At 43.3% G+C, this 22,459-nt stretch overlaps 1 protein-coding gene across 4 annotated transcripts in view; it reads left to right on the top strand.

Moving 5' to 3' along the window:
* The window catches only part of CACNA1H (calcium voltage-gated channel subunit alpha1 H), a 710,377-nt gene that overhangs the window by 427,345 nt on the left and 260,573 nt on the right, over positions 1-22,459 (top strand). The gene's annotated exons all lie outside the window — the stretch shown is intronic.

The raw sequence follows: 22,459 nt of genomic DNA, 5'->3' as shown, positions 1-22,459 counted from the left end.
ATTGAATGTGTAGGCCAATATACAAAAAAATAACCACTAACGAATAATATAACAAATTGCACATTACCCTCTCAATGAACGTACTGAAAATTCATAAACACCTAAACAATGGCAGTCCAACAGGTGTAAACTCTCTGTCCACTTTTGACATTAAAGACCATCATTTATAATGACTAACCTAGGCCATTGCAATGTAGAGGAAAGTGAAGGGCGCAGAACCCAAATCCTAATCAGTGGTATTGTTCATTGAAGTGATGAAACAGATGTGATGAATCAACTAGAATACGTTAGGTTCCTTCTTAGACTCAATACTAATTAGAGAAAAAATCTAGTTTTTTAAGCAATGAATCATTCCATCTTAGGTAAAGCAACCTGGATGGCACTTTGATAACAATGGTTTACATGGGCCATTCCTTTTTCCAATCACCAGCTTTGAGTTCACTTCTTTTTGTAAAGCCTCTCAATAAACTGAACTTGAAACGGTTGAACCCTGGATGGTTTCATGAGCTTCACCCAAAGCCCTATGGCTTTATGGTCCCAACATAGGCTAGCACAAATCACTACTGTACTTATTGTGGCAGAACCAAGATAATACCCCCTACACCCAATGGGCTTCTCCTAATATTTAGCTCTAAGTACCTTCTGGATACTGCGTTAGACAGGGGCAACTGATACCTCAGACAATCTGTACACACTTCTCTATCTGCATTATCGCCTGAATTTTCACATTGGAACTCCCCAAAATGCTAAAAAGCTGGTATTACTGCTTTGATCTGGGCTATGGCAACATCTAACTTGGCAACTTCGATTTATGGTGGTTGGAAGAAGCCTCTTGGTCACAGTTTCTTATTGGAGTCACACATTTTAGAACGTCCTTGTAGCCACCCTGTCTGATCATTTCTCTGTTCCCACAATTGTTGCCTGAGGATATGCCACCCAGTCAAGCAGGGACTCAGCTATCCCTATTGCAATACACCATCAAAAACCTATATACAGTTCCAAACTCCACTCAAAAGTCATTCAAGCCTTTTATCAAGTTTTTGACTTTCTCCTATGGTCTAAACCAGCCATTCTCAACCAGGGTTCTATGGAACCCTGGGGTTCCTTCAGAGATTTTTAAAGTTCCTTCGAGCACTGAGAAATCTAACAGGGCATTGCTTCCAGTGACAATCAATTTAAGGAGGCACATCTGCCACTGACCAACAATATATGAGGACAGTTTTCCCAATGAGCACCAGTGTAAAAGGGCCATTGTGAGAGAGCACCTATCCTACTGACCACCACTTAAAATGCAAATTATCCTTACCTCCATATTCCATTGTCAGACGACATCTTTGTGTAGCGCTAGCCCCCTAACAGGCCACTAGTTTATCCCAGGATCTCTTTCCAATTTAGTGTAGAGAAGGCAGGCACAAAGCAACACAGACAATCACATGGATCAGTGGTCAGTTTTAGGGTGTTTTTTAATGCTTTATTACATGATGAACTTGGATAGGGTACGAGGAGATGTGGGATACGCCAAAAGAGGGTGCAATGATCTTTACTCTGTGTCTTAACTTCTTAAGATAGTCCCTTTTAGCAGACACTAGGGGGATGAGCAAAAAGGGGAATGTCCCCAGCAGAGCAAGCACTGGTATCTGGTACCTGTACTCACAATGTCCCTGGATACTTGAATGCCTCCATTCAATATCAGCCTTGATTTCCCAGGCCAGATCCTTAGTAAAATCCCTTGATATGGCTCCAGCTACTCTCAGGAGATAGGCCTCCCAGTTTTCACTAGGGCCTCGTTGAACTCCTGAAAACGTCTGCTACACTGCCCAGAAGGGCAGCAGCCCTTCAGGTTTGGGACTATTCCATCTGGACAAGAACCCTGCTGCTCCAGGCCCCAGAATATTTATGCACTCCTCAGCCACTTACTGGGCATCATCCCCCAGGCCGAGAGTCTGCCTCTTCCAACTACATTCTAGAATCTACCAGAAGGCAGGAGGAAGCAGTTGAGCCTGAAGCCAATGAAAACCAGAACAGCCAAACATAATCACATACTGCTCTACTGATTACGGAGGAGCTAAAGAACTAAATTTACCTGAACCTCTCTAGCAACCTATCTAGGAGGGTGCTGCATTTATACTGGCCATCCATGCATAGGGTCACTTTTCTACTGACCTCCAGTACAAAAAGTGGAACTTTTTCAATGGCCACCAATGTAAATGAGCATTTCTTCTTTGAACACCAATATAAAGTGACACAACAATTTTCAGTCTCTGCATTTCTTTTCAGGCCATTATTGTTATTTGTTTAATTGAATTTCACATATTATAAAATGATAATTAAAAAATGATCTGTACTGGGAATTCGATATGTTAGGTGTACTCAGGGGCGGACTGACCATTTGGAAACTCGGGCACTGCCCGAGAGCCCGGGGTCAGTAGGGGGCCACATGAGATGCCACTGGTACCTTTTTTCATAGGCTTTTTTGAGTTTGGGCAAGGACACAGGGGCCCCATGATCCCCATGAGTTGTCAGTCCGCCACTGGGTGTACTGCATTCTTTATTCTTTTATTGTACCGCCAACTTAATGTCCCATGAGCTGTAGACAGAATTAATTAATTAGCTGGGGTTCACTGAGACCCACAAATTATTCCAATGGTTCCTTCATGGCAAAAGAGTTGAGAAAGGCTGTTCTAAACAGTATATTGTCAGCCGCAAGCACTATTGTTAACAAAGGGCCCTTCATGAGTTAAATCCACACTTCCAATCACATCCATATTTCTGGTGCCTTTTAAGCACAGGAGCCCGTGAATCACCTATCTCGGCCATAGCGGGAACACTTTTACCTTGCCTGTAATTTACTCTGAAAGCTTTTCCTCTGAAATTATTTTGTTTCCTTCTATACAGTATGTCGTTTTTTTTTTCTTTTCGTTTGTCTTTTCTCATTTTGACAGACAATGAGCAGAGACAGGACTGTTTGCTGGTCCTGAGCGCAGTCCTCGTGGCCCTCTCTTCAATGTGATCCCTGTATTTTATTGTGTCACCTATTTTCTGGAGATAGGTGATTGAGACCGGAGAACTCCATAAAGATCAATATTTTGTAACGAACAGGGGCAGACTGACCATTTGGAAACTCGGGCACTGTCCGAGGGCCCGGGTCAGTAGGGGGCTCCATGAGATGCCCCTGGTACCTTTTTCATAGGCTTTTTTGAGTTTGGGCAAGGACACAGGGGCTCCATGATCCCCTATTGCCCGGGGGCCCCATGAGTTGTCAGTCCGCCCCTGGTAACGAATAAGCCCTAGATCTTTTGTGTCTGTGTTTTGTTTTTGGAAGACTGTTTGGCAGAAAAGACTAATGTTCCTTGCCAAAATGTGGCCTGCTTTGAAATGTATTTATAGCCATTGAAAGATTAGAAACACTGTAGTGCCTTAAACTGGTCGTAAACCTCAGACATGACATATGAACAACACATATCCTTCTATAGTGTGTACTCGTCTCATTCCAGAGCACCAAGTGTCATTTCTGTCTGCTGCCTTGTCCCTCTGCTATCAGCATGAGTCACTTCTGATGAGTTTTCCTGACACCAAGAGCAAAATGGTGACAGGGGAGGGCACAGCCTGTGATTGACAGCCTCAGCTATGTTCCTGTGTGCTGTGTGAAGGGGGGTTTGTCCCTTCTCTCCAATCAGCTCTCAGAGGTCTAATCACTGATGTAACTTTAGCTCCTCGCCCCTGTTTTTCAGAGCTGAGAGATCCTGTGTAAATTCTGCACTTTGAATGGATGTAGGGGAAATACTGCTGCAGATAGACAGGTATCAGGGGTGGACTAACCATTTGGAAACTCGGGCACTGCCCGAGGGCCCGGGGTCAGTAGGGGGCCCCATGGGATGCCCCTGGTACCTTTTGCATAGGCTTTTTTGAGTTTTGGCAAAGACACAGGGGCAACATGATCCCCTATAGCCTGGGGGCCCCATGAGTTGTCAGTCTGCCCCTGACAGGTACCCTGCAGGTACCCTCCTAACTCCAACACAATTCCAGGTGCACGAATATTAAATGAAAAGCAATCAATCATCGATCACTGTTCTCAATAACCCTAGGTTCACACCTATGCAGGTTGCGTTTTGTGCATTTCCGCATTGTGTTTTGCATTGTGTTTTTGCACTTGCACGTTTTTGATGCTTTTTTTCGCTATTTTTTAAGTTTTTTCTTGTTGCTAGGCAGATTTTAAATGCAAAACGCATCAAAAAAGCGGCAAAAACCCAGCAAAAATGCAATACATGCTTTTCTGCAGCATTTTCATTGAAGTCTATTGAACCAAAAACACAACTTTTTACGTTCAAAAAAGTCCCTGACTCTTTCCAGAAAACGCATTGTGTGAAAACGCAGAGATGTGAACGTGCCCCATTGGAAATCACTTGGTGACACCCCCTCCGACGATCCTCACAGAATGGATTGGATCTGCAGATTGAGCATAATGGATCAGACTCCGATCCATTATGCTCCCCAATCCTCAGATCCGATCCATCCTGCGGGGATCATCGGCTTTCTTTACAACTTACGTTTTCGTGGAGCGGATCCGGTGTCACCCGCTCCACGCAGGATGGATCGGATCTGAGGATTGAGCATAATGGATCGAACTCCGATCCATTATGCTCCCCAATCTGCAGATCCGATCCATCCTGTGGGGATCATCGGTATGCAACCTATATGAGGTGACACCGGACCCGCTCCACGAAAAGGTAAGTTGTAAAGAAAGCCGACCATCCCCGCAGGATGGTTCGGATCTGCGGATTGAGCATAATGGATCGGACTCTGATCCTTTATGCTCCCCAATCCGCAGATCCAATCCATCTTGCGGGGATCATCGGCATGCAACCTATACGGGGTGACACCGGACCCGCTCCACGAAAAGGTAAGTTGTAAAGAAATCCGACGATCCCCGCAGGATGGATCGGATCCATCCTGCGGGGATCGTCAGCTTGCTTTACAACTTACCTTTTTGTGGAGCGGGTCCGGTGTCATTCTGTGCGGTAGGTGTCACCCGGTGCGGAGCGCACCCCTCATCTGCCTCGGGACACCACTGCATACAATATACAATCTCCTTTAGATCTACCAATCACCAATGTAGTGCAATGGCCTGCCCGATTGGATACAGAGTGATTGGGTAGATAGGTGCAGGGGTGGACTGACCATTTGAGAACTTGGGCACTGCCTGAGGGCCCGGGGTCGGTAGGCCCCATGACATGCCCCTGGTACCTTTCATAGACTTGTTTGGGTGCAGTTTGAGTGTGGGCGAGGACACAGGGGCCCCATGATCCCCTATTGCATGGGGGCCCCATGAGTTGTCAGCCCGCCCCTGGATAGGTGGGTCCTCTTGTTCCACAGTTCTGGAAAATCTAAAGGAAATTGTACAGATAAAAAAGAAATAAATATGAAATAATATAATAATAATATATAAAATTAAATCCAAAGTAATTTCTATTGTAAGTTACTTATAAAAGCCAATAACGAAAGCAACTTTTGGTTGGTTTTTTTTTTTTTTTTTTTTTTAGTTGAGACATTTTGGATGCTTGCTAAATCTTCGAAAGCCCAAAATCCGGCCCTCCTGCTACGGGGTGTATTGAACTGTAAGATGTCATTCTACTTTGCACCAGTGAAGTGTATCCTTCCTTACTCCTGGCTGGAGCATTTTATTTTCAGTGCAATGTGCGGTGAGAAATCTCAGAGAAATCTATTTCACCGCCCTCCTCCTGCGCCTACCATCTAACAAAGCCTCCATGCTGCTTACACGTTGGTGACACATGTTCTCTGACTGCGAGCTGCTTCCCGCGGGGAGGACCACACAGCCTATATGGCAACGCTGGCAGAACCTCGGCGCCAATCCCCCTCTAATGGGGAAATATCACAGTGAGAATGATGTATAGTTCTAATTAGACACATCTGCTTAATGGCCACATTACAGGTCAGTTAGTCACATCCTGTTATCTTTGTTGCTTTAATTGAATCATGAGCACAAGGAGATAAGGTGGGGTGGACAGAGATCATTGCTTTTTATGAGTAAAACAGAAGCAGGAGTGAATAATCTAGGATCATTACCTGCAGCTTGTTCATTCTGTGCTTATACCTTGATCTGAGTACTTTAGCAATAGGCCCGTCGCGACCCCTTTAACCCTAGGTTCACATCTGTGTGGGTGGTGCCCGGGGGCGGACTGACCATTTGAGCACTCGGGCACTGCCTGGGGTCAGTAGGGGGCCCCATGAGATGCTCCTGGTACCTTTCATTGGCTATTTCATAGGCTTTTTTTGGGCGTGGGCGAGGACACAGGGGCCCCATGATCCCCTATTGCCGGAGGGCCCCATGAGTTGTCAGTCCACCCCTGGTGGTGCCGCATGAAAATCTGTGCAGCCGCACCAACCACACAGAGAAATGCGGACCCGTAGGCAGGTGCCATTAATTCTAATGGCACGCCGCCCGCAGTGGAAATTGCAACCGTACTGGGAACCGAGGTTCCTGTGCAGGCTGCGTTTTCCAAAGAAGTGCAGGAACTTCTGCCCCGCGTGTCATGGGCACGGGAGTCTATTCAAATGAATGGGCTCTCGCGCCTGTGCAAAATGCGGCCCGCACGGCATAGATGTGAACCTGGGTTAAAGCTGAGCTCCAGCTGTAAAAATGTAAATGTAAAGTATATCTAAACCGAAGTATAAAGGTGTAATACGTATATTGCAGTATACTAGTCCTTAGATGCGATGTCTGCATTCATATTCTTTTTTTTCTTTTTTTTCATTTGGTGATCCTGCCAGTATCGCACTTCCTGTCCTAGGGTAGGGGGGTTGGTAGAAGAGCCAACTGCCTTTGGCATTTCAGCAAGAGATGGAATCATAAAGGACAAAACCTGTAACCTATTCTGCTAAAGTTGTTCAGGGCTCATAGAGGTATTCACCTTGGTTGCTAAATAACATTGTTACTGCATTGTCTAGGGCAGGGGTCTCCAAACTTCATAAACGAAGGGCCAGTTTACTGTCCTTCAGACTTTCGGGGGGCCGGGCTGTGGCCAGTGGGGGAACGAAATGTCCTGGCATCAGTGGGAGTAAACAATGCCTCATTATTGGTATTAATGGGAGATATAGTGCCCCATCACTGGTATCAATAGGAGGAATAGTTTCCCATCGTTTGTGTCAGTGGGAGGAATAGTGCCCCATCATTGGTGTCAGTGGGAGGAATAGTGCCTCATCATTGGTGTCAGTGGGAGGAATAGTGCCCCATCATTGGTATCAGTGGGAGGAATAGTGCCCCATCATTGTTGTCAGTGAGAGGAATAGTGCCCCATCATTGGTGTCAGTGGGAGGAATAGTGCCCCATCATTGGTGTCAGTGGGAGGAATAGTGCCTCATCATTGGTGTCAGTGGGAGGAATAGTGCCCCATCATTGGTATCAGTGGGAGGAATAGTGCCTCATCATTGGTGTCAGTGGGAGGAATAGTGCCTCATCATTGGTGTCAGTGGGAGGAATAGTGCTCCATCATTGGTGTCAGTGGGAGGAATAGTGCCCCATCATTGGTATCAGTGGGAGGAATAGTGCCCCATCATTGGTGTCAGTGGGAGGAATAGTGCCTCATCATTGGTGTCAGTGGGAGGAATAGTGCCTTATCATTGGTTTTAGAGGTAGAAATAATGCCCCTTCATTGGTGTCAGTGGGAGGAATAATGCCCCATTATCGTTGTCAGTGGAAGGAATAGTGCCCCATCATTGGTGTCAGTGGAAGGAATAGTGCCCCATCATTGGTGTCAGTGGAAGGAATAATTATTATTATTATTATACAGGATTTATATAGCGCCAACAGTTTGCTCAGCGCTTTACAATATAAAGCCTCATTATTGGTGTTAGTGGAAGGAATAGTGCCCCATTGTTGGTGTCAGTGGAAGGAATAGTGCCCCATTGTTGGTGCCAGTGGTGGGAACTATGCCCCACTGTTACTGATGGGGGGGAATAATGCCCCAAGGGCCGGATAAAAGCAAGCAAAGGGCCGCATCCAAGACCACTGGTCTAGGGTAACAACACTCACTCATTAAGCTGCTTTCCAGAATTTGGACTACAAACAGCTCCCTCTCTCTCTTCATCACTGTAACATAGGGGTAGGTATTCAGTAGTTCACAGTAGGGACCTAGGAAGTCTGATGGCATTGTTTGAGATTTCAGTTCTATGCACAGAAAGGACTCTGGAATTTTTGGCAGGATCAACAAGCATTTTCTGAAGTTGCCCGTAAAAGAGAAAACTAATGCAACCACAACATCTAGGGTCTGGAAAGTTGTGACATTTTACATTCTTGTTTATGAGTTTACTTTATACTTACAGTTATACTTTAAATATATTCTTTATAAAGCTGAAAAGGGTATAAACTCATTGTGTGCACCAAATGCCTCCATAAACCCAGATATTACCTTGTAAAATTAGCAGTGACGTCAACACTGCGCTGTACATAGCCTGTATAGAGCGCAGAGCTGTGGGAGAAGCCCAGCAGGCCCCACCCACAACAGGCTGCCTGCAGAAAACTACAGAAGGGGGCGGGGACACGACCAGTCACCCTGCACAAGGAGAGCGAGCAGCAGCGAGCGGTCTTTATTACAGAGGGAAAGTCTCACACTAGATTACTGCACAGATCTGGGAGAAATACACAAAGCACACCAAGATTCAAGGAAGAATAAACATGAATCTTATATTTAGACAGTATTTGTTTGGCCTTGGATTTCGGTTTTAGGGATTAAGAGTAAAACGTATTAATTAAAGGCAGACTTCCTATAGACAATTGAGATGGACAATGACTCTGAAGACCTGCTGGCCTCCCACACAAACTACAGCCCGTCCTAATAAATCTTCCTGGACAATTGTTCCCTAAGCATACATTTATTGGTTGTACTGAATTACATGGCAACTAGGGCTAGACCCAGCCACGTGCTTAGAACAACTGCAAGCATCACGTAAAAGCACTCAATGGGCTGATAAGCTAAGGTAATATATTTATTTTAGGTACTTATATAGCACTGACAATTTACACAACACTTTAACATATTGCACATTTAAAACATTAGCTGCTCTTAAGGAGCTTACAATCTAAAATCCCTATCCCACAGCCAAATAACCCACCAAGATTTTTTTGGAGGGTCTGACTAGGGATGAGTTAATGTGAGCAAGGTCGAGAGGGAGCTGTCACCTGCATCGGCCCGATCATAAGTGGCCGAAGCATTACCCACCCCACAGCCGGCTGTATAGGTGCGGGAATGCTCTGCCACAGATGACTGGCACAGTACAAATGACAGCTTCTTGGTGGGCTTGCTCACATGGGTTTGGACTAGGATCCAAACATGCCTTTTTTTTAACAGTGAGCAAAATAAGTGAACCATGAAATCACAGCACACAAAAAAATGTGCGCAGGGGCACAGAATAGGACCAACCTCTGAACATAAAGGGACTCAAGTCCTGAACTTCCCAGGGCACAAGGCTCCTGACAGGGGCAAGGCACTCTATTGTCTACCTAGGCCAAAACCAGGTTGACCCTGCTCCTTAGGGACCTGCCGAAGATGATCCTTCAAGTACTTGTTGAGGGATCTCCAGAAGAAAGAACTTGGTTGGCATGAGGAAAAAGCCCCGAGGACCACAAGTCCTCTCCCCAATGTCAGGACAGGCCTGCACCCTCAAAATCAACAAACACATGCTTAGTGTAAGTGCCCATGATAAATAAGTAAAGTAAATTAAAGGTGCCATGTGCAGGCCTTCTAGCCGGTATGAGGATTGCTCTAGGTGAGATAGAAGGCCTGCCTAAGAGGCATGAGCAAGAAAAGCAAGAGAGACATAATCAAGTGGCAGTGAAACTCAGTGGAGTTCCAAACCCATAGTGTTTTCCTGGAACCTCAGGGACACCACCCCAAGGTGGCACATCATCAGGAGCTCCTTGCACCTCGAAGCCTCTGACCAGACAAATGCAGCCTTATTCTTACCAGAAAGGCATTAGTACATTGGGTTGAGTCCTGCCTTCACTCAGGGACAAGCCTGGTGCACCAGGACAAAATCAACCTAAGAGGATAAGCATCCTCTTACCACCATAAGGATCCTCTTATCCACCATACCTCCCTTATTATATTGGGAATTACTAACCAACACCCCCACTCAACAAGAGGTACCAGCGTTCTGTTCCCTCAACCAGATCAGAACAGATAGGCCAAGAAGAAGCTTGACACTAGTACTGACCAGGATTTGAACTGGGGTTACCTAAGTAGCACCAGCTGTGCTAAATCCAAAAGTTTTATATTACCCAACCCAACTAGAGGGAGCTTCATGGAGGATTTCATTGTTTCAAAAAAAGGGGATGGTGGGGTGTACACAAAAGAGGGTTGGGGAGCAGGTCCTTATGGCCTTGGCACAGATTGGATCTGTATAGAAAGTCAGGAATGGTCTGACCATGATGAAGACCACTTCCATAGTGTATAATGTTTAAAAAAAAAAAACTTGAATAAATTAAATTTATTTTCCCTTTAAACCCGCAAGGGAGATTGGCGTTCTGTAAAAACAACTGTGATAAACACCGGCTGTCTCTACACTCTTCCTTCATGTAAACATGAGGGATATCCCCTATTTTGGAGAAATTCCTTCGAATAGGAAATTAAAACTGTTTCTTTCTCCTGCCATCTTGACAGATGCTCTTCAAAAATTCCCAAGGCGTTTTTTTTTCTTTTTTCTTTTAATGTATCCTAAAACTGTAAAGCATAAAAATGTAAAGCAGATTACACATCTTAATCATAGTACCTTTGTGCTTTCTCTTTGATCGTACATTTTCATTTGACAATATACCTTTTTTAATAGCTTCAGTCTTTTATTATTTTAAGGGAAAACCTGTACTGAGAGAAATTGATATGCGGTGTGTCTGCCTTCTTTCCTGGATCTTTCTCCCACCTTGATACTTACAGTATATAGTCAAATAATGAGACTCCCAGTCTACCCTCTGCTTTCTCCTGACCGCAATCAGACTAAAGTGCTAATGCACATGTGCTAGGTGCATTAACGTGTTAAAGTGACACTCAACTCTGGTTTAAAAAAAAAAATTCTGTTCAAGTATGTATCCTTGGCAGCCTAACAACCAACTCAAAGAGTGTGCATGGCAGGCTGACAACGCTGCTGCTGATTGCAAGGCAGTGGTTTACAGTTGTCAGAGTGCAACAAGAAGTGCTGTTAATAGGAGGATCTCCAGGTAAGAAACGGATTCACTAAAAACAATCTGATGCAGAAAACTGTTTACAGTGGGGTATGTCAAACATAAAAATAAAAAATAGATTTGATTTTAGCTTTACATACAGACAATATATGCCTTTTATACCTGTTCTGACCCCCCCCCCCCCCCTCCACATGTAGTACTGTGTCCCATGTTACTGGGTGCTTCCTAACACTAACTCTGAGGTCTGAGGACCGGGGACCACCACCTTCCCCGGTGCCATCCAACAACCTACATGAATAAAGCAACTTCTTCATAGTGGACGCTAGTCTGAGGTCATAAGACAAGTGGCGGCAGGAGGAGTGCAGGGGGGGGGGGGGTGACAACCTTTTATTCCTCTTGCCACTCCTTGTCACAGGAAAGTGTTCAGAGCTGAGAAAAGCATAGTTTTAAAGTGGATGTCTCCTTCCTAGCTGTTGTTGGATGGCCATGGAGAAAGGAGAGGTGCGCAGTCCAGCCTCATAGTTAGTACTACATATTTATTTATTTATTTATTTGTTTCAGGCACTTGTATAGCCCCATCAATTAATGCAGCACTTTACATATATATTGTACATTCACATCAGTCCCTAACCCTCAAGGGGCGTACAATCTAAGGTCCCTAACTCACAGTCATACATATACATAATAGGGAAAATTTAGACAGGATCCAATTAACCTACCAGCATGCCTTTGGAGTGTGGGAGGAAACCGGAGTAACCGGAGTACCCGGAGGAAACCCACGCAGGCACAGGGAGAACATGCAAACTCCAGGCAAGTGGTACTGTGGCTGGGATACTTTGTCCATCTGGGGACAAAACAGTAAAAAAAAAAAAGAATGATGGTTCTTAAAGCGGAGTTCCACTCACTCTGTAAAAAAATAAAAGTCAGCAGCTACAAAAACTTTAAAAAACAGCCACTCGCCTGTCCCACGATCCCGTGTTGCCCCCGTCGCAGCCCGTTTCACCGGCTGTCCTGTATTCCAGGCGCCGGCATCTTCAGTGTGGGTACCCGGCTGTGACAGCTTGTGGCTTCACAGCCGGGTGCCCACTCAGCATGCGCGAGTAGCGCTGTGCTTCATGAATGGTCCTGTCGCCTTCTGGGACCTGTCATGTGTTCCACAAGACTTCGGGGAGGGAGGGGGGGAGGACAACTGCCGCTTCTGATCGCCTAGGCGATCGCAGCGGAAGTGGGAGCAGGTTCCTGTCAGATTCGGGTACCTGTCCCCCCGGCTCCCCAAAGGGACCAATCTTTGAAGCGGAACTTCCCCTTTTGGGTGGAACTCCGCTTTAAAGTCAAAACTCCAGATTCCAGGAAAAGTTGGCGCCTGCTTGAAGAGCAGGACTCGTGAGCAATTCATTACCTAACAAGAAGGCACATGGCTTCATTAATCATGATCTGCAGGGGGTTATTCTCTCTCAATAATAACTTTGTGGATTGCTTTGTATTGTACTAAGAGGCATACTGATAAGGTGGTGGGATCATTTTCCATGGAGCATGAATGGGCTTGCCTGCTCAGCAGAGGGCTTTATAAGCAGAAAAAGACATAGGAAATGTTTTGGTTATTTTTTTTCCCTTTATACAGCACCCGGATTCAATCGGATATTGGTAATTATCTTCATATGGAACATAGGGAGGGGAGGAAGACATATGCTTGTTCCAACATATTCAATGAGCAGAATTTAAAGTGAAATTTCAGCAACCTCACTGCAAGGACTTGAGCAAACTTCATTATTTCTCCCCTATGCTATGAAAGGACTGCAAACATTATTTTCTTTGATTGAAAAAGGAGCAAGAAAAGCAATAGAGTTGTTTTCCTTGTGGAATATTTATTCCAGTAGGGAGAGAAGATGTCTGTATTGATTTACAACTGTTTATCGAAGGACATTGAGGACCATGCAACTATTATGGGGCCCGAAGCTCTCTATCTATCTATTCATATCTATCTATCTATTCATCTATTCATATCTATCTATCTATCTATTCCTACCTATCTATCTATCTATTCCTATCTATCTATCTATGTCCGTCTATCTATCCAAATCCATCTATCTATCCATGTCCATCTATCCATCCATCTATATATATATATATATCTAATGCAAACATTATATACCCACATTGATAGCAAATAAAATTATGCTTTTTTTATCCTTTCTCTAAATGGCACATACTAATGGCATGAACGGACTTCTGACTTCTGAACCATCTGACTTTCGATCCATCTATGGCCAGTTTAGGAAGAGCTTTTCATTGGAAAACTCTGATCTATTTAATTCACTCGCTTCAACAGTCATTTACATCCTTTTGACATTTTTTGCTCCTGTATATTTAAAACTCTATCTATCTATCTATCTATCTATCTATCTATCTATCTATCTATCTATCTATCTATGTATCTATCTATCTATCTATCTATCTATCTATCTATCTATCTATCTATCTATCTATCTATCTATCTATCTGTCTGTCTATCCATGTCTCTCTATCTATCTATCTATCTATCTATCTATCTATCTATCTATCTATGGCACATGCTAATGTCATGAATGGACTTCTGAACCATCTGACTTTCGATCCATCTATGGCCAGCTTTAGGAAGAGCTTTTCATTGGAAAACTCTGATCTATTTAATTCACTCGCTTCAACAGACATTTACATCCTTTTGACATTTTTTGCTCCTGTATATTTAAAACTCCTATCTATCTATCTATCTATCTATCTATCTATCTATCTATGTCTCTCTATCTATCTATCTATCTATCTATCTATCTATCTATCTATCTATCTATCTATCTATCTATCCATATCTATCTATCTATCTATCTATCTATCTATCTATCTATCTATCTATCTATGTCTCTCTATCTATCTATCTATGGCACATGCTAATGTCATGAATGGACTTCTGAACCATCTGACTTTTGATCCATCTATGGCCAGCTTTAGGAGGAGCTGTTCATTGCTAAGCTCCAATCTACTTAATTCACTCGCATCGACAGTCATTTACATCCTTTTGACATTTTTTGCTCCTGTATATTTAAAACCCATTTTCAAACAATGCAGAGGGTAGATGGATGCGTACCCATGAGGCTCACATTGCCTCCTATCCTAGCTGTTCTAAGCCTCAGTTGCTGAGGGAAGTTGTACTAGGCAGTAAAATAATCCACATATGCAAAAGTAGTTCCATACTGCATGGGGTTAAACAGGGCCATAAAGCACCATGGGTGGCCCAGAATAGTATCTGTCCTCTTCTCTTTAGTGTTCCCCGGGCTCCGATCCATCTTGTCTTTAAAAAAAACTAAAATCAGTTTTCCTTCCAAACTGAATGTCCTTTACAGTCTGTTTTCCAAAGAAAAATGAGAATGTTTTTGCCTTATTAGGGCACACCTCTGTAAAGTAACTTCACCTCTCCCCGCGTTCTGCCAGAGGATCAGGATATCGTATATTTAATGGGAACATCTCTGATGGATTGGGATGGAAGGAAGCCTATTTGGCACTCATAAGTCCAAAGAGAAAATACTTCTGTCTGAAATACTTATTTATGTGTTCAGTGCCATTATCTGTTTCACCTTGAAGTTGCATATACATAAAGTGACGATATCCTGCTGAAAGCGTGTCCTGCGTTGCCCTGGGGATGTGTGGAAAGTGCACAAGAGTCTTAGGCTGGATTAACACTTCCCGCAGTAGGAACGTGCATTCCTGCTCACATTTATTTTGTGTGTGTTCTTCCATTTTTTGCGTCACCCATAGGGCAGCCCATTCACTTGAATGAGCTGCTCTATGTGCAACAAATGCGCCAAAGAAGCTTCCAAACTATTTCCAAATGTCATGCTTCACGCGTTTTGGCATGTTTGTTGAGTGCTTGTTGCATGGCAAAACATGCATCTGCTAACTGAATTTGGGGTGCCTTTAACAATTAATGGCACCGCAAGAGCGTCACGCATTTGCAACATGTTTCCGAAATATGAGCTAAAACACATGTTCTTGTTCCTGTTTCAGGAAATGCGAAAGCGTGATTGCAGCCCTAGGGTATATTCACACTTGTGAATGCACCCTGCCTGCGAATATATGCAAGAACTCCAGCGGGGGTTCCCATGATTACTTGCGAGAGGCAGCCCCATTGAAAGCAATGGGAGGCTGCCAGTTCTCACAACTAATTGTGCCCACTCGCATGTAATTGCCCATGCAGCGATCACATACGAGTGATCACCATGGACGCAGGCAGTCTGCATTACTTTTCCACACAAATAGGTGCAATTAACTGTGAGAGCCTGCAGCTCTCCAATTGCTTTCAATGGGTCTGCCTCTTGCAGGTAATCACGGGAACCCCTGCTGGAGTACTCTCATATATTTACAGGCAGGAGTACCCATTTCATTAGTCTTCTGTCCTTCAGTGATCAGACTAATCCCCCCTTTTTTCGTCACTGTAACTCTGTAGCAAGCCATAAGGTGAGACGCAACAGGGGAAGATCTGTGTTAGACATTTGTGGAAACAGCCAGCAACTGCACAAGTATCAGAATTTACATAAGTGTGTCACCTCTGAACTGGCATCTCAGTCAAGGAAGTAGATGCTGAACCTGGATGATCCCAAACAAAGTTGGTTCCAGTCTTCTCCAGTTATGATTGTCTGGAGATGGAGATATGGTTGAACACAAGTGATAATTTGTTGATTTATTGCATACATGACAATTACAGGCATGATCTAAAAAGCAGTTTTATGTTCTCTTTTTCGTTTTGGATAAAGTAGGGAATCTTTAGAGCCTCTGTCAAGTTTTAGCAACTGATGTATTTCTACTGGAGACATTTCCCCTCACTTCCTGTCAAGACAGGATCTATGGGAAATCTCCCCAATGAGAGCCCCGACTCAAACATAGTTTTCAAAGAATGGGAAAGGATTAGAACTTCAGACATGATTTTTATTGTTTACCTTCCTGTTCTGAAGCTGAACATGTCTCACTGTCTATACCTTCCCTACTCTCTATATATCTAGCTCTCTCTATTCATATCTTCCCCCCTCTATCCATATCTTCCCCCTCTATCTTTATCTTCCCCTTCTATCCATGTCTTCCCCACACTATCCATATCTTCCCCACTCTATCTATATCTTCCCCACTCTATCTATATCTTCCCCCTCTATCCATATCTTCCCCCTCTATCCATATCTTCCCCCTCTATCTTTATCTTCCCCTTCTGTCCATATCTTCCCCACACTATCCATATCTTCCCCACTCTATCCATATCTTCCCCACACTATCCATATCTTCCCCACTCTATCCATATCTTCCCCACTCTACCACCCCACTCTATCAATGTCTTCCCCACTCTATCCATATCTTCCTCACTCTATCCATATCTTTCTTTACTCTAGTCAATCTATATCTTTAGCAAACAGAATGGATGACCATACACTGGTGCACAATAAGCGCCAGTATCGTTATAGTCATAACATGTTACATGTGAAACTCATGCATATCATCCCTACTCTCTACAGCTTCCCCACTCTATCTCTATCTATATCATTCCCACTATCTGTATCTTCCCATTCTTGTCATATCTTCCCCACTCTATCCATATCTTCCTGACTCTATTCATTTCTTCCCCACTCTACCTCCCCACATTATGCATATATTCCCCATTATATTCATATATTCCCAACTCTATTTATATTTTTCCCACTCTATCCATATTTTCCGGACTCTATCCATTTCTTCCCCACTCTACCACCCCACTCTATTCATATCTTCCCCACTTTATCCATATCTTCCCCACTTTATCTATGTATTCCCCACTCTATCCATATCTTCCCCACTCTATCCATAGCTTCCCCACTCTACCACCCTACTCTATCCATATCTTCCCCACTCTATTCATATCTTCCCCACTCTACCACCCTACTCTATCCATATCTTCCCCACTCTATTCACATCTTCCCCACACTATCCATATCTTCCCCACTCTATCCATATCTTCCCCACTCTAACTCCCCACTATATCCATATCTTCCCCACTCTATCCATATCTTCCCCGCTCTACCACCCCACTCTATCCATATCTTCCCCACTCTATCCATATCTTTCCCACCCTACCACCCCACTCTATTCATATCTTCCCCACTCTACCTATACCTTCCCCACTCTACCTCCCTACTCTATCCATACCTTCCCCACTCTACCTCCCCACTCTATCCATATATTCCCCACTCTACCTCCCCCCTCTATCCATATCTTTCCCACTCTATCCATATCTTCCTCAATCTATCCTGTAATTAGATAGGCTTTAAAGGGTTGTTGACTTTCTAATTTTCATATGAGCTTAATGAATGCAAATCATAATTAGTTCCTAATAAGTCAACTAACTGTTCAAAAACTTAATCTGAAACATTTACCATCTTTATTTATCTCTGGGAAATTCTAGGCTTCAGATCTCCGTACTTGTTCTATCCATCTGCATGAAGCGTCTCAATTAGCCCTTTTTTTTTAATGGAAAAATTGCCCTCCAAAATGGGACAGTTGGGATGTACTGTGTATATATATATATATATATATATATATATATATATATATATATGGCTAAAAGTACCATTAAGACATTTTTATCAAAATTAAAAATTAAAAAAAAAATTAATGAAGTAATTAGGCAAAATTACAGTGCCTTGAAAAAGTATTCATACCCCTTGACATTTTCCATACTTTGTCATTTTACAACGGAAAATTTAAATTTATTTTATTGGGATTTTATGTGATAGACCAACACAAAGTGGCACATAATTGTGAAGTGGAAGGAAAACGATAAATGGTTTTGAAATTGTTTTGCAAATAAATATCTGAAAAGTGAGACGTGCATTTGTTTTCAGCCCCTAATGAGTCAATACTTTGTAGGACCCCCTTTGGCTGCAATTCCAGCTGCAAGTCTTTTTGGGGATGTCTCTACCAGCTTTGCACATCTAGAGAGGGACATTTCTGCCCATTCTTCTTTGCAAAATAGCTCAAGCTCTGTCAGATTGGATGGAGAGTGTCTGTGAACAGCAATTCTATGGGCCATTCTAACACATGAATATGCTTTGATTTAAACCACTCCATTGTAGCTCTGACTGGATGTTTTGGGTCGTTGTCCTAATGGAAGGTGAACCTCCGCCCTGGTCTCAAGTCTTTTGCACACTCTAACAGATTTTCTTCTAAGATTTCCCTGTATTTGGCTCCATCCATCTTCCCATCCACTCTGAGTAGCTCCCCTGTCCCTGCTGAAGAAAAGCATCCCCACAACATGATGCTGCCACCACCATGTTTCACAGTGGGGATGGTGTGTTCAGGATGATGTGCAGTGTTAGTATTCTGCCACACAGAGTTTTGCTTTTAGGCCAAAAAAGTTAAATTTTGGTCTCATCTGACCAGAGCAGCTTCCACGTTTGCTGTGTCCCCCACATGGCTTCTTGCAAACTGCAATCGGGACTTCTTATGACTTTCTTTTAACAATGGCTTTCTTCTTGCCACTTTTCCATAAAGGCCAGATTTGTGGAGTGCACGACTAATAGTTGTCTTGAGGTCAGATTCTCCCACCTGAGCTGTGGATCTCTGCAGCTCCTCCAGAGTTACCATGGACCTCTTGGCTGCTTCTCTGATGAATGCTCTCCTTGTCCGGCCTGTCAGGTTAGGTGGACGGCCATGTCTTGGTAGGTTTGCAGTTGTGCCATACTCTTTCCATTTTTGGATGATGGATTGAACAGTGCTTTGTGAGATGTTCAAAGCTTGGGATATTTTCGCTGATAATCAGGCTGTGGAATCAGGCTATAGTGCATTATGTAGAACTGGAATGTTGTGTATATAGCTATGTACTCTTTGAGACAAATGTTGTCTTTTTTTCAATAAAGCTAACTAGATTTGATTGTTTCTCTGCTGCTGTGTTTGAAATTATTCTGGGCCATGTAGAGTTTTTTTCTTTTAGAGGATAATTTTGGTAAGGTGTTTATGTAATTTTGTCTCTCTTTTATTGCACACTTTACTGGTGCAGGTTCCTTTGTGTTTTGTCATAATGTAGAACTCACATTAAAATGGTACATGGAGAGGATTTCTTACTTCTGCGTAGCTGAAGTGTTTCCTGGCAAGCATTAGCGGTTTACTGATTGATTGCTTTCACTCGCTCTCTGGAATGTTTTTTTTTTTAAATATGACAATTCCCTTTTTGTGAAATGTAATAAAATTCATTTCGTCTTATTAATAAGTCTTGCTTTAATTTGGAATGGGGGGTCAGCGTGACCTTTCTTCATTTCCAGCTATGACTGAAGCACATGTGGCATTGTTTTACACACAATGGAAATAGCACTTCTTTCTAATTGACTACATACCCGGCGTGGAATTGTTATTAACAACATTTGGAGAAGGAAATGTCTAAAGGATTTTTATTTTTTCGCCTAGCATCCCCATCATTATTGCGTCATTTTGCTTTTTACTGTAGTGCTACCGCCGTAGGGGCCGCTGCGAATTGGGAGTCACAGCTGCAGAGTATAGCCTTCCATTTCAGTGAATAGTTGCATGCTGCTATGTACAACCCTGGATACAGGCTGCGTGCGTGCGTGCGTGCGTGCATCCAGGGATGTATACTTGCATGCAAAAATTATGCAAGCCCTGGGGCAAACCCTCATTAGCAGCTTGTAATATACAGTACACCTATGTTTCCCTTAACCACTTCCAGTCCGGACACTTTCACCGCCTTCCTGTCCAGGGCAATTTGCAGCTTTCAGCGCTATCACACTTTAAATGACAATTGCGCGGTCATGCAACACTGTTCCCATATGAATTTTTTAGCATTTTTTTTGAGACATATAAAGCTTTATTTTGGTGGTATTTATTCACCACTGGGATTTTTATTTTTTTTGCTATGTAAATGAAAAAGTCCAAAAATTTTGAAAAAAAAGTGTTTTTTTTTTATAAAATTTTGCAAATAAATAATATTTCATCATAAATCTTGGCCAAAATTTATTCCGTTATTTTTTTTGTAAAAAAAAAAATCCAAATTAGTTTATAACCAAAAATTATAATTTTTAAACATTTTTTTTTACATTTTTATTTTATTTTTTTATATTATTATTTTTTATTTTAATTATTTTTTTACATACTGTCACCCTAGCAGTACAGTGTCACCATGGTGACACTGTACTACTTGTGGGGGGTGATGAAGATTTTTTTTTTTTTTATACTGATTGCTTTTACAACCATATAGGCTGTAAAAGCAATCATTTCTCTTTCTCTCTGTCTGCATTCTTGCAGTCATTGAGAAGTACTGAGTGAGCTGTGATTGGTCACAGCTTGTCACATGGTACAAGGCTGTTGTGAATAGCCTTGTACCATGTGAACTCTGTGATCATTCACAGATTTCACACGTAGTAATCAATGATGTCACAAGTGACATCTTGCTTACTACTTTGCATGTGATCACTGATTGGCCAATCAGTGATCACATGATCGGGACCTCGTACAGAGGTCCCGTCTGACGATCGGTGTTTCACTGTGTCTGGAGGACACAGCGGGCACCGGATCGCGGTGCTGCGTGCTCCCAGGGAGCGCGCACAGCTAGAAAAGGCGGGTGCCGTTTATGAACGGCAACCCACCCCTGGAGTGCCACCGCCCTGCCGTTTATAAACAGCAGGCGGACGGCAAGTGGTTAAAGTGGAGCTTCACTCTCTCAATCAACATTGACTATGTTTAACCCTAATGCTGCTAGCGTTAGTAAATAGATAGGAAAGTATATTATATTTACATGTTTTAAACTTTTTTCTTACTTTTTTCAGTTACTTCCTGGTTTCCATGCCTAGGCAAATCATGTTATACATCCCAGGAGTCTTCAGGAGGGGTGGAGGGGCTTTCTCAGTTAAGGCAGATGGATTGCAGATTCCAGGAAGTAAACTCATCTGCCCTTACTTAAGATGGCTGTGGCCAGAAATGCTAGTGGGGTGTTTTTCAAAGTGACTTCTCATGAAAATAAAGCATGGAGACATGGCTGGATCAGGGAGTTTGCTTTGAATATTAAAAATTAATTAAAGTGGAGTTCCACTCACCCTGTCAAAAAATAAAAGCAGCTACAAAAACTGTAACTGCTGACTTTTAAAAAACAGCCAATTACCTGTCCCTCGTTCCTGTGGTGTGTCTCCCGCAGCCCGTTTCACCGGCCGTCCTGTATTCCAAGAAGCCGGCATCTTCAGTGTGGGCACCCGGCTGTGATAGCTTGCGGCTTCACAGCCAGGTACCCACTGCACATGCTCGAGTAGACTTGCGCTTCCTGAATGGTCCTGTAGTCTTCTGGGAGGGAGGACATCTTCCGTTTCCGATCACCTAGGCCGCTCCCCCCTGCCCCCCAAAGGTGCCAATCCTTAATGGGGAGCGGGTGAGCAGTCCTTAAAGCGGAACTTCCCATTTTGGGTGGAACTCCGCTTTAAATATTGTTTTTGGTTTGTGCTGCTTAGGTGCAGTGTAGTTCCCCTTTAAGCCTGCTGCTTATGCTCCATGCATGCATACGCCCCCTTGCCTATGTGTGCATAAAGCCTAATAAAACACACACAGAATGGCGTTCTCCCACTTGGTAGACTCTCATGTCAGAACAACAATGTTGCAGCTACATACCATGTAACAGTGCTGCTTGAAATTTGGGGGGGCAGCACAATAGTACTGCAACTGTAATCGGACTGTATGGGCCAGACCTTTGTAGCAAGTCCACAATAATTTACAATATGGTTTTCGGATACTACAACTAGGGGATGGTACCACTGGAATCTACATGCTTTATCTGAAGTGTAAAAATGGAATTTCAAGCAACTCTATTGCTGTTTAAAAAAAAACAGCATGGGCTGGTGTCTTTATTCAACCTTACCAACTATATAACTGTGTAAAAAAGGCCTGCCTGCAAAAAAAAAAGTTTATGGTTATCTGTCCAGCTACCTCTCTGAAAGAAGTAAGGTTGCTTAGGGATTTTCAGCATCCGACACTTCCAGGAGTGTCAGATGTCTGCCCCCCCCCCCCCTTTTGTATGCTGTGGTTTCATCCACTGGTTCCTACATCACTACAGGACACTATAGGCTGGTAAATCAAACCCACAATGCTCAATGGGGGACCAGCATGTAATAATGTAATACACCTGGAAGTGTGTCAGATGCTAAAGATTTTTCAGCAAGCTCAACTCTTCAAGAGAGGAAATAATGTCAGAGCAGACAGAGGGACATATCACTTCTTTTCTTTGAA

Source organism: Staurois parvus, unplaced genomic scaffold, assembly GCF_062004578.1.
Source record: "Staurois parvus isolate SC_StPar_1 unplaced genomic scaffold, SC_StPar_1.0 ptg000882l, whole genome shotgun sequence".
Lineage (NCBI taxonomy): Eukaryota > Metazoa > Chordata > Amphibia > Anura > Ranidae > Staurois > Staurois parvus.
Note: the sequence above shows the minus strand (reverse complement) of the source record. Positions and strands in the feature narration are given on the sequence as shown.